Here is a 14,178-nt window from a genome sequence, read left to right on the forward strand (position 1 = left end):
TTTCACAGCCACAAGCCCCACCTGCCCCCCACCCCCAGTCAGGAAAGATGCTATCCCACAAGAGTAAGAACTCCACAGCAATTAAATCTTTAGGCCTGAATGGGATAATTTGCAATTTACTATGCTGTGGATATCTATAGTGGTTATATTATACAGTCTATTGTGTATACAGTTGAGATGCATTCTCTGTTGAGTTGGAGTTTATAGCACAGTAAGGAGCAGTGTTGTGTACTTAATATTTCAGTAATATTGTAGATATATCGTTTGTTTAAGCGTTCTTTGTTGTTTGCATAATGCACCGCAGGTTAATATGTAAAAGTAAGTAAGGGACATACGTCATTACACCACTGTGTGATACATGCACGCTTGCTTAATGTAAAAGCCAAGTCAGACTTGCATTTTGGACTCCTTTGTTTTCCTTTCAATTAATTTTGTTTTGGAATTACAAAACATAACAGAATGTATACTGTATCCAATCATTAATATCGAATATATATACTGTATCCAGTCATTACATGGATATATTCTGTATCCAGTCATTACATGGATATATACTGTATCTAGTCATTAACATGGAATTATATATACTGTATCTAGTCATTAACATGGATATATACTGTATCTAGTCATTAACATGGAATTATATATACTGTATCTAGTCATTAACATGGATATATACTGTATCTAGTCATTAACATGGAATATATATACTGTATCCAGTCATTAGCATGGAATGTATACTGTATCCAGTCATTAATATGTTATTATTACTATCTTGGAAAATGATTTAAGTCAGATTGCTGCAAGTCAGATTTCCATAACTCAAGCCCCTGTTGTATACAAGGATTGGGACTAAGGAAGTGATTTTAATTTTTTCCAACTTTGTTGACACTTTGGAAGAGGTGTGACTGTGAGGATGGACGAGGATTTATAAAGGTTTCATGGGACACAGACAATAAATGGGTGAGAATACGGAACAGGGGAGTATCAAGTGGAAAATGTGTTACCTATTTTGGTGCGGATATCAAAAACCTGGAGTAGTTGTTAAGTGATGAGAGATTGGGTAGTGTTGATGATCAGGTGGACATGAATACACAGGTCACTGAGGGCTAACATATAGGCACAGCAAATGGGTTTTATTATGAGATGGTTTCATCACTGAAATAAAGGGATGTACCTATTGGAGAGGGTCTTAGTGAGATTGTACTTGGAGAACTGTGGATGGGTTTGGACCTCTTGCCTCAGAATAGACCATGGTGGGAGTGCGTGAAGATTCACAAGACTGATCCAGGAATGGCAGGTTTGCTACATGAAGGGAGGTTGAGAAGATGTGGACTCCATTCTCTCAAGTTGTGAAAAATGAGAGATCTCAACAAGTCTTAAAAGGATTTGACTAGCCAAGTGCAGGGAGAATGCTCCTCCTGACTGAACACCAGCAGTCAGTGTACAGTTTGAGAACAAGTGATAGGTTATTTGGGAATGAGATGAGGAATTTTGCTTTACTTAAAAAAATAATGAACCTTTGGAATTCTTACTCATGCCAGCAGTTGATTGATTTAGGGTCATGAGGAGAATTGAGGGAAAAGGGATAATTTGTGGGAAAGTGGTTGTGATGTGAAGAAAACTCAAGGGGATGGGTGGCCAACTCCTGCTCCTGGTCCTGATTGTCAGGTGTGATCTGCTCTCAAGTTGACTCAGCAATTTCTTTGCATTTCATTTTTAAGAACCAATCTGTTAATCAATAGTTTTATTCATCTTTCTAATATTGCTGTGAATGGGATGATGTAATGTTGTGTATTTAATATATCAGTAATATTGAGTAATATTGTAAATATGTTGTTTTATTAAGCAGTTCTTTGTTGTTTAAATAATGAATTATGGGTTATATGTGAAAATTTATGTGAATTGCATGCGCCATGATGCTACTGCACAATAAGTGCACACCTCAATTAAAGTGAAGAACAAACCAAGACTCAGCTGTATGGGTCCCATCTTTTTCTTCAAATTAATTGTATGTTTTGGAGTTATAAAACTGAACATGTTGCCTAGAACATTAGAGGTCAGTGTCCTTTGCACATGCCAGGCTGGATGCAAAGTACTTTGTCTTCTTGCTCTTGAAGAGATTGGATGGAACAGTTACCCATTTAATTCAGAGGCAGTATCTGCCAAAGCTGCTTTGATTTAATGCAAGGATTTTTGCTATAAGTTTAATACTTCCTTGGAGCTGTGCTCAGTGGAGTTGGTGGTATATCCTGGAGTGATTATTAACACTAAAACTAATGAAGCCAAAAGCTTAAGAAGGAGCCTTGAGGAGCAGGTAGAACACTTCCCTGAACATTATCTCTGTCCCCTAATCTTCCTTCAGTGATGGTTATTCTGTAATGACTTGACAAAATGGTAGAAATCTCCCTGCACAGGAGAAGGGCAGTGTGCCAGTTTAACTTCACATTGTTGGTAAATGAATCTGAGTTCCTCTCTAAAAAGATGCACCTGCTTTCAGTGGTGTTGAACAGTTTGATTTAGATGCACAGATCTCAGACCTTAGGGTCTCTGTTCAAATATTTATTCTCCATTTCAACAGAAATGTCCTTAAACTGAGCAAGAGGCAAATGGCTTCATTTAAAGGAAATTAAGCAGGATTTTTTTTCTGGAAAACTCCTTTGGAAAAACAAATCTCCTTTAGTGTCACAGAATATTGTAAGGGGGTTGTCAATCTCAGTTGTGTTTCAGCTTGTCTTAAATTGCTCATCATTGCTGTCCTCACCCTTCACTCTTCCTAAGTAAATAAATCTGCTTCATATTCCACTCATTTGTGAGATAAAGATTTCTGGTGGTGTTGCTTTAAACAATGGATTTCCATCTCTGTGATGCTCTCTGTTTCAGACATAGTTACAATCTGACAGCATGTTAATCACATTGAAACAAACTTTTGGAACAATTGGGAACCATACAGCAGGTAGAAACTAGAAAGTTCTGATCAAGGGTTCATTCTTCTTCTCTGCAGGCTTCTGAGCCAATCTCCTTAACAGAACAAAGGGCCAAAGCTGCTTTCTGAAGCAGCAAGTAGATTATCCCAGTAAACATGTCTCCCAGCATTCCTAACCTCTGTACTTCCCTGTTAGAAAAGCATCAATTGGTATGGAGTGTGCTGAGTTACATTGTATGTAGTCTGTGTGTGCTGAATTACATTGTAGTCTGTATGTGCTGAGTTACATTGTGGCCTGTGTGGTGAGTTACATTGTAGCCTGTGTGTGGTGAGTTACATTGTAGTCTGTGTGTGCTGAATTACATTGTAGCCTGTGTGTGGTGAGTTACATTGTGTTATCAATGTGCTCAGCCAGGCTTCTCCTAGTGCTGAGGTGGGCTTGTGTTTGCACTGATTGATCATTAACATAAGTCTCAACCTTTGCTTTTGAAAATCTGGGAATATTGATCAGGGTTCACAGTTTCCATTTCTACAGAGCTTGCCTATTGTGGTTGTGGTTAGATCTAAATTTAGGATTTCAGAAATGTTTCTGTGCTATTATTTTGGCTTACACTTGAATTAAAGATTGAGTCCAAATGAAGTCAGAGAAAATAGATTGAATGCATTTGAAAAGTCGGATGACTCAGGAGAAGCTGGGTGTGATCGAATATGTTGGAAAAGCTCTGTCTAAACATGTTCATCTCACCTACATTTTTCAGCTAAAATCCAACTGTTGATGATCTAAATTTGATGCCTTTTTCCACAGTGCTGTCTCCAATTTGGTTCATACTGATCTCAGTTTTTAGATGAAAAATACATTTTGCAATATTGATTCTTCGAAGGTTAGGGAGTGACTACACTGGGTCATTTGGGATGGGTGTGCACTGGGATCTGTTTTCAGTCAATGGTGGTTTGGACTGAGAATAAACATGTTCACCATCACAAATTAACTGTACTTCCAAGGTGATTGTTAGGGGAGGACACATACTGAAACCACCTCTTTATTGTTTGTTGCCTCTGGAGTCTTCTCGGCCATGCAGACCTGATCGTTGTGATATCTGCTTATTTCTGAACAGCAGTGTTGATCCGGTGTAAGTAAGGACCTCACAACTCTACTGTCATTGCTTTGTGCTGCTTACTGGATACTTGTTAGATACTTTGGTATTTGTGATGTTTGAGAGATGCCAAATCCCACTCACTTTTCCCTGTAACCCCTAAGCCCCATATTCCCATCAACTGCCCCTAGATTTTACCACCTACCTACACACTACAGGTAACTTACATCGGCCTATTAATTTACCAACCCACATGCCATCTGGATGTAGGATATGGGAACTGACAGAAGACTCTGAACCAGAGCCAGTCCTCATTAGAGGATCATAGGTGGAGAGGATCAGTAACTTTAAATTCCTGGATGTTACTATTTCAGAGAACCTATCCTGGACCCAGCACATAAGTACAATTGAGAAGAAAGCATGGCTGCGCCTCCACTTCCTTAGGAGGCTGTGGAGATTCGGCAGGAGAACTGAAACTTTGACAAACTTCAATAGGTGTGCCGTGGAGAGTGTATTGACTGGCTGCATCAGAACCTGGTATGGAAACAACAATGCCTTTGAACGAAAATCCTACAATGGGTGGTGGATTCGGCCCAGAACATCATGGGTAAAGTCTTCCCAACCACTGAGCACATTTACAGTGATGCTAGAAAGTTTGTGAACCCTGTAGAAGTATAATTTGTTTTGTATTTTCTATTTAATTGGGTTCCCTTTATCTAGTTTTAGGACTTGCATAAAGATCTGATCACATTTCAGGTCATATTTATGCAGAAATAGAGAAAATTGTACAGGATTCACAAACTTTCAGGCACCACTGTACATGAAATTCTATCATAGGAAAGGAATATTCCTCCACCATCCAAGTCTTCTTGCTGTTGTCATTAAGTAGAAGGTACAGGAGCCCCAGGATTTGCACCACCAAGATCAAGAACGGTTACTACTCCTCAACCCCTGAACAAAAGCGGATAACTGCACTCACTTGCCCATCCATTGAGATGTTCCCACACCAATGATCTCACTTTAAGGACTCTTTATCTCATTACCTAATGTCCTCATTATTTATTGCTAATTATGTATATCTGCATTTGCACAGTTTGTTGTCTTCTGCACTCTGGTTGATCTTTCATTGATCCTATTAGGTTACTATTCTATAGATTCGCTGAGCATGCCCACAGGAAAATGACTCTCAGGGTCACCTACCAGAATCGAGAAGAGAGCGAGCACACTGATGATGGTGTGTTAGGCTGAGTCGTCGGAGGTTGGGGTGGGTGGGAGGTAGAGAGACTGGGGTATCATCTCATCATCGTCTGTTTCCATCAGGGCAGGCAGGTCACCTTCTTCTATGTCTGCCTGCCTCAATGTTGAAGGTCGAGTTTCATTGTCTGCTGTGGCTGATGTGGAAGGCTTGAAAAACGACATTATGCTTGACTGCTTAGCCTCGTGCTTCTTTCTATCATACACTTCTTTGTAAGCACTCAAACCATCCTGTAAATATGCCCTAAACCTACGTACCCTTTCAAAATTAAAGTCATATTTTCTGCAACATTGCAGCATTGTCAATTGCAGTGAAAATCTCACACAATTGCTTCCCGTTCATTTCCTGGATGACTTCACTTTTAGGCCATTTGCTACTGTGTTTGGCTTTAACTGTTATCCTTTCCTCTTCATCAGCTCTTCATCTGTCAGTTCTTGGTCATGGGATGCCAAAACCTCTTCAACATCATCTTCGTCAACTTTCACAAACCCTTTGTTCACCAAGATCAAACCGCTTAATTATGTCTAGTTTTACGCTAAGTGTAACACCCTTAAGCACTCTTTTAGGCTTTTCTGATACCTTAGAACTCATCTTGCTAACGGATGCACAAAATAAATCACAGATGCTCACAGGCACGTGTTTAAGCAGTGCTGGCTAGAATGCAGTTCCGGGGAGGAACTTGGCTGCTCGGCGCGCGCTGCCTTTTTTCATAACAGTGAAGACACCTTCTGTTAGTGAAAACAGGTAACTAATGTAGGTCTTTCGTAACTGCGAGTTGATGTAAAGCGAACGTTTGAAAAGCGGGGGCCACCTGTACCTCTCCAACATCACTTTCCAGCTGACTGATATCCACTCTCTCCTCTCTTTTACACTTTATATATCTGAAAAAGCTTTTGGTATTCTCTTTAATATTACTGGCTAGCTTACTTTTGTATTCCATCTTTACCTTTTTTTATTGACTTTTTCATCATAAATACTTCTCTAAAATTTGAATTAATCAGGGTAAAATAAGTTTCTGTGAAATTCACCAATGACAGACCCGTCTTATTTGTCTACTGTTTCAAGTATTGCTAGTAATGTGATGAGGGGTCTTCGTTGTCTGGGGTTGTTGTATTTGTTGAGGTGATGGTTGGCTGGGGGTGTTGGTTCTTTTGAAGCAGGTTCAGCTGTTTCACAAGGAGTTTGTTGAAGTGCTCGTTGACTGTGGGTTTTGGGTCTATCAAAGCAGGTTCAGCTCTTTAATGAAGAGTTTGTGGATGTGCTGGTTAGCTGGAGGTGTTGGGTCTTTTGAAGTAGATTCAGCTCTTTAATAAAGAGTTTGGATTTCAGGTCAAGTCTAGATTAGCTGTCCTGTGTGAATCTTGGAGAATTGCTTTGGGGTTGTAACTATGGCAGTGGAATTGGAATTCAGCCTGAAGTGGAGAGTGAGGCAGGAGTTCTTCTGTTGCTCTTGTTTGTTGGCTGGAGGAAGCTTTGATTTAGGAGCTCTTTACAAACAAAAAAATGTGTGTGTAAATCAAGGAAAATCTGTCAGCTTGCTATTTGGAAACCATCTTCCAAGCATTAAATCTGCCGGTGTAATTTACAGTGGATCTTTGCCGTGTACAGAGCTCAGTCTGTTTGTTACAGGGAAGGATTGGTTTCTTCAATGTCATCATATCCAAACTCACAGACCTTGGGGAACTGCGCTTTTAAACATCAAGAGTTCATACCTCCACTGGCATTCTTTACCCCGAGATACAGTACTGTCCACGAACAAGCAGCCATGCCATGGATAAGCAGTGTCACCCATGGGTTGGGGTTCTTCAACTTTGGACCCATATCCTAGAAGACCTGTTTCATAGCACAGTGGTGAAGAACGTTAGGAAGTGCACTTTGCTGTGGTCTGGGATACACAATGCTACTAATGTCAGGAATTCGAACAGGAGTTCAACTCTTGGGTTTTGTCATTTGATGGAAGTAATCCCATCTTTCCCACTACACATGGTACACTGGCCAAAACTTTCATCCCTCAGGGTGAGTCCTTGTAGACAGCAACTCAGTGATGGCAACTGATTAGAAGGATTAACTCTGATCCAGCTATCCTGGGGAACATCTGTACCAGATTCCGAAGGGAAGGATTAACTCTGATCCAGCTATCCTGGGGAACATCTGTACCAGATTCCGAAGGGGAGGATTAACTCTGATCCAGCTATCCTGGGGAACATCTGTACCAGATTCCGAAGGGGAGGATTAACTCTGATCCAGCTTTCCTGGGAAACATCTGTACCTGATTCCAAAGGGGAGGATTAACTCTGATCCAGTTATCCTGGAAAACATCCGTACTTATTCCAATGACACTGTTGTTTATTTTGATATTGGTTTGAGACAGCCTACCGCATTGTAAACTGATGAACCTGACCTACTTGTCTGCTGAAGAGTAAATTTTGTATAAATATTTATTCTATACATGTGGCGTATCTTTGTAATCCTGTGCTGGGATGTGATGCTGAGCTGTTCTGGCTTGGCTGGGCCAATGCATTTGCTTCTTTGTTAGTGTTTTTTCCCATTTCTTGAATTGAGGGCCATGATCTGATTGGCTGCTGCTTGGGTGAAAAAATAATTCCTATCTCATTCCTGAACAGCTGACCTCTTGTGAACCTGGTTTTACACACATCAGTAGTGAAACACTGACCCTGTAAAGAACCAAAGGAATTGTCATAATCACAATGAGAGCATCTGTGTTCGATCTGAAGTCTAGTCATAGTCTGCTTCATTACTCCTATGAGATGACCTTTTATTCCAAGAATCAATCTGGTGAATTTTCATTGCATCTTTATCACAATCTTCCTTTCCAGTCTTGAGGAAGGGTCTCAGCCTGAAAATTTGACTGTCTATCCCCCTCCATTGATGCTATCTGGCTTCCGAGCTGCTCCAGCATTTTGCATGTATGTGTTGCTCTATATTTCCAGAATCTCTGCTATTCATAGCCAGTTCTTTCAGGATGTCATGCAATCAAACTTTACATAGCAGCCTAACATGTAGAACTGTAACAAAGCCCTTCCTGAAGTCCACATTGATCAGGACTGTAAGACCAGAGATAGTGTTTGTGTGTGAAAACCCATCTACATCAATGATTAGGATAATGTGGTTAACTGGATCAGCAAATTTTACGGATGACACCAAGACTGGGAGTGTAGTGGGCAGTGAGGAAGACTATCCTGGCTTCCAGTGGGGTCTGGCCCAGCTGGAAAAATGGTTTAAAAAATGGCAGTTGAAACTTAATGCAGACAAATGTGAGGTGTTGCACTTTGGTAAGACTAGTCTTACACAGTGAACAGTAGGGCCCTGAGGAGTGCAAAAGGATAAAGGGGGTCTGGGTATACAGGTCCATCATTAATTGAAAGGGTGTCACAGGTTAATGAAGTCATAAGGAAAGCTTTTGGCACATTAGTCTTCATAAATCAAAATACCGAGTACAGGAGATGGAATGTTCTGTTGAAGTTGTATAAGACATCGGTGAGGCCTAAATTTTGGTCACCTACCTACAGGAAAGTGGTAAATAAGGTTGAGAGAGTACAGAGAAAATTTACAAGAATGTTGCTGGGTCTGGAGGACCTGAGTTATGAGGAAAGATTGAATAGGTTGGGACTTTATTCCTTGGGACATAGAAGATTGAGAGGAGATTTGATAGAGGTATACAAAATTATGAGGGGTATAGATAGAGTAAATGCAGGTAGGCTTTTACCACTGAAATTGGATGGGACCACAACTAGAGGTCATTGATTAAGGGTGAAAGATGAAATGTTTAAGGGACACATGAGGGGAATTTCTTCACTCAGGTGATGGTGAGAGTGTGGAATGAGCTGCCAGCACAAGTTGTGCATGGGAGCTTGATTTCAACATTTAAGAGAAGTTTGGATAGGTATATGGATGGTAGGGGTATGGAGGGCTATGGTCCTTGTGAAGGTCAATGGGAGTAGGCAGTTTAAATGGTTCAGCACAGTCTAGATGGGCTGAAAGGCAAGTTTCTGTACAGTACTTTTCTGTGAATATGACTCTAGCTCCTGTGGGAAGGATCTGAGTCAAACTTTGGAATATTATTTTAAATATCAAAGTTCAAAGTGAGTTTATTAAAGTACATCTATGTCACCATATGCAATCTGGGATTCATTTTTTGCAGGCATTCATAGTAGAATGGAGAAATACAATAAACTTAATAAAAAATTACACACAAACAAATCACACACACAAATAAAAAAACATGAAATGCTGGCAGAACTCAACAGGCCAGACAGCATCTATGGGAGGAGGTAATAACGACGTTTCGGGCCGAAACCCTTCATCACACAAATAGTTCAAGTTTAATTGTGATTCAACCATACATGAATACCCATGATTACAGCCAAACAAAACAGTGTTACTATGGGGTCAAAGTACAAAACACAGTAACAACAGTCCACAAACTGTTACATATAGCAGTGGGGGCAGGAGGCACATATAGCACATTTAAGAATGCTAGCACTATAAGATATCTGTAAAATATAGTCACCAAAAAAAAACTCTATTAAGTATCTAAAATGTTATTCATTCATTGTCAGCTAAACTGTGGTATGAATGAATCAGACTGATGTTGGGCAGATGTGACCACACAGATGCCCATCCAATCAGGAGAGAAAATGACAGCTGAGAACAATTAGGAATTTGCCAGGTTTCTTACTCGTTCGTTATGTGCCATGTCATATGATGTGGGCCACTATGGTCTTTCCATGGCCATGATTTTTCTACAGAAGTGGTTTGCCATTGCCTTCTCCTGGACAGTGTCTTTACAAGATGGCTGACCCCAGCCATTATCAGTACTCTTTAGAGATTGTATGTGGTCACCTAACCAGGACTTGTGATGTGCATTGGCTGCTCATATAACCATCCACCACCTGCTCCCATGGTCTTATGTGACCCTGATTGGGGGGGTGGGTGGGCTAAGCAGGTGCAACACCTTGTCTAGGGGTGACCTGCAGGCTAGCAGAGGGAAGGAGGACCTGACACCTCCTTTGGTAGAGACGTATCTCCACCCCACCACCCATATTCCTCACTGTATGTTGAAAGATGCAGACATATTGGTTTACACACACCTGAATGCTTGCTGTTAGGTGTGTGGGTAATGTAATGATTTAGTTGATGTACCTATAGCTTTTGGATTGTTTTGTGAGAGGGCGTAAGGGCAAACAGTGACTGATATGGTTCAGGTGATATTTTATGCTGCTGATTTTCACATTGAACAGAAACGACATGTCAGTCCTACTTGCTTTGCTGTTCTGTGCTGGTGCTTGAACTACCCCCAACATTCAAATATTGTTCACCCTCACCACCATAACCACTGAGAAGTGATTTATTTAGATATGGGCCAGAACACATTGCAGCCTGCCCTTGGAGAGGACCAGTTACTCGTTAATTTTGCACTTCACACAGTTTGCTTCCTGCTCATGATGACTCATACCTTCTTGTCATGAGAGTTCAGTCGTGATGTGATCGAACAATACATACCATTTCAAAGTTGTGCATGTGTCAGTGTGCGGCCTTGTGCAGCAATATTGCTTTTTAAAGCAACTTTCTCAGCATCAAGAAGATGCTTTAGATGAAATCAATTCCACTCAGGCTGTCTTCAGCAGCAGCCCAGCTTCATCTCTGTTTCTCAGTGTATACAACTGTGCAAGGGAAATTTGTTATCAAACTGCACCTGTGTCACCATTTACTACCCTGAGATTCATCTTCTTGTGGGCATTCACAGTAGAACAAAGAAATACAATAGGATTAATGAAAACTACACACAAAGACTGACAAACTACCAATGTGCAAAAGGCAAACTGTGAAAATACAAAAAAGCACAAATACTACTGCTAATAATAATTATATGTGTAAATATATAATACTGAGAACAAGAGATGTAGGGTCCTTTTGGAAGCGAGTCTGCAGGTTGTGGAATCAGTTCAGGGCTGAGGAGAGTGAAGTTATCCATGCTGGTTCAGGAGTCTGAAGGTTGAGGTAATAACTGTTCCTAAACCTGAGACTCCTTTTTACTCCTGCCTGATGGTAACAGAGAGAAGAAAACATGGCCTGGATGGTGGGGGTCCTTAATGATGGATGCTGATTTCTTGTGCCATTGTCGGTGGGCTCAGTGGTGTGGAGGACTTGTACTGCACTGGATAGGGATGATGTCACACCTAGGGTATCTAGTCTCTTCTGTCCCCTGGATTAACGGACTCACATCGGAGACCCAGCATGGACAGAGGTACTTAGATCTACTAGGTCTGTACTGAACATCTTTCATCCATTCTGGTGGGTCTTCCTGGGAACCTTTCCATGATTTCCTTGCTCTGTCTGAAACAACCTGGTTATGTAATAAGGAAATATCTGCTGGGTGGGCAGAAAATGCAGCTTGGGTGAAGGGAAGATGCCTCGTTGGGTGGGCAGGAGATACTGGATGGATGGGCAGGCGATGCCTGGTTTGATGGGCAAGAGATGCCTGGTTTAGGTGGACAGGGGATGCAATTTAGCATAGAGTACCTCACACTACAGATTTTTGTGTTATCTCAGGATGGAGCCCAAATTTGATGATTTACAGTATTTAATCAACAATTGTGGCTCCTGTGTTGGTGTCACTGATAATATGGTGAAAAGCTAGGAAGTGGAAGGAACAAACTGAGCACCCATACAGTGTGAGGAACTTTCCAGAACCTTCTCCTTGAACACTGTAGCAGTGCAGCTGGTCACATGCTGCATTCATTAAAGGACAACACCCAAAGTTACACAAGCAGTTTTGGTTGTTTGTTTTCCTCAGCGGTGACACCTACTGGCAGCTCCCATAACTGCAGGCACCGGTCTGGCCACAGTTGGATGGTCAGTGAGCGTGTTTGGGAGTCCATCAGTGGAGAACCCACTCCCAGAGATTCTTCAGAAACACCAAATTGGACATGAGTTGGACCAAAGGGCCAATTCTGGGCCATGTAATTCTTTGGCCTGATGGCACTTCCTGCTTGGAGACTTCTGATGAACAATGGATTCAGATTTGGCTTGGTAAAAGAAGACAAAGTAGTTGTGGAGGGGTGTAATTCTGACTGGCAGCTCCTGACCACTAGTGAGGGTGGGAGGTTATGCTGACTGGAGGTCCCTGGCCAGTGATGGGTAGTGGTGGGGTTTATTCTGACTGGAGGTCCCTGGCCAGTGGTGGGGAGTGGTGGGGTTTATTCTGACTAGAGGTCCCTGGCCAGTGGTATTCCATAGGGAACAGTGCTGGGACCTCTGATGTTTATCTGATATATAAAGACTTGGATGAGAATGCAGATGGGTGTATCAGTAAGTTTCAGACAACATGGAGTTGTGGATAGTGAAGATGGTTGTCAATGAATTGAGGAAGACATAGACCATCTGGAAATGTGGGCAGAGAAATGGCAGGAGGAGTTTAGGTGTTGCACATTGGGAGGTGAACTGTGAGAGGAAGGTTTACTGTGACTGGCAGGACCCAGACACTGATATACGGAGAGATCTTGGAGTGTAAGTCCATAACAACTTGCAAGTGGCAGCACAAGTGGACGTGGGGATGGGGGGTGAGATAGGGGGAGCTAAGAAGGTGTATGGCCTACCTGCCTTCATTGACATTAAGTTTAAAAACTGGCAAGTCATGTTACAGTTGAGTAAAACTTCAGAAGGGAGCAGTCAGAGTACCGTGTGCTGTTCTGGTCACTACATTGCCTGAAGAATGTGGAGAGTTTGGAGAGGGTGCCGAAGACATTCACGTGGATATTGCCTGCTTTAGAGGGTATTAGCTGTAAAGAGAGTTTAGACAAACTTGGGATATTTTTGCAAAACTGTAAGGAGAGGTTAGATAAACTTGGGATGTCAGAGGCTGAGTGGTGGCCTGGTAAATCGGACAGCACATGGATAGGGTGGGTAGGCTTTTTCCCAGAGTGGAAATACAGACTATCAGAGGGTACTGATTTAAGATGAGTGAGGAACAATGGAATGAGATATATGAGGAAAGGTGCCTGGAATGCACGGCATGGGGAGGGGGTGGAAATTGATACAGTAGCAATACATGAGTGGGCAGGGAAATGGAGACATACAGACAGTCCAGGAAAATGCACCGACCGTGTTCAGGAAAATGGACAAAGGAATGGCTGATGGAATTTAACTCAGACCAGTGTGAACTGTTGCAGCTTGGGAAATAAGACACAGGAGGGCTTGAAAAATAAGGGACAGGGTGCTGAGTCTGTTGTAATAAAGAGAGACCCTGGGGTACAGGTACATTTTGACCCAGGGTGTGTTGTAGAACAGAGACCCAGGGGTACAGGTACATAGTTCTTTGAATGTGACAGCAGAAGTTGACAGGCTGCAGAGATGATCTTTGTCATGAGCTGACGAGAGTTAGGACATTATGTTACTGCTGTATTAGTGAGACTGCACATGGGGTTTGTGGGCAGTTCTGTTGCCATACTGTTGAAGGATGTCTTTAAGCTGCATAGCACAGAAAGCTTTCATGAGGTGAATCTGCTTATTATTGTCACGTTTACTGAGGTACAGTGAAAAACTGTTTTGCATGCCGGGTAGATTGTGGGAGTAGGACGATTGTTGTGCAGTAATGGGAGGGTAGATTGTGGTGGTGGGGGGGGGGGGGGTAGGACGATTGCTGAATGGTAATAGGATGGTAGATTGTGCGCAGGTAGAACGATTGTTGTGCAGTAATGGGAGGGTAAATTGTGGGGGGGGGGGTAGGACGATTGCTGAATGGTAATAGGATGGTAGATTGTGCGGGGGTAGAACGATTGTTGTGTAGTAATGGGAGGGTAGGTTGTCTAGTAGAGACACCTGTACCATTTTTAGCCATTGGTGAGATTCAGGGAGACTGGGAAAAGTGGGTGATGTTGAGC

At 42.0% G+C, this 14,178-nt stretch overlaps 1 protein-coding gene across 2 annotated transcripts in view; it reads left to right on the top strand.

The window, feature by feature from the left end:
- LOC132380382 (uncharacterized protein KIAA1522-like) overlaps positions 1-14,178 on the top strand; it is a 121,889-nt gene that overhangs the window by 52,986 nt on the left and 54,725 nt on the right. The gene's annotated exons all lie outside the window — the stretch shown is intronic.

The sequence above is a fragment of the Hypanus sabinus genome, chromosome 24 (genome assembly GCF_030144855.1).
Source record: "Hypanus sabinus isolate sHypSab1 chromosome 24, sHypSab1.hap1, whole genome shotgun sequence".
NCBI classification, from domain to species: domain Eukaryota; kingdom Metazoa; phylum Chordata; class Chondrichthyes; order Myliobatiformes; family Dasyatidae; genus Hypanus; species Hypanus sabinus.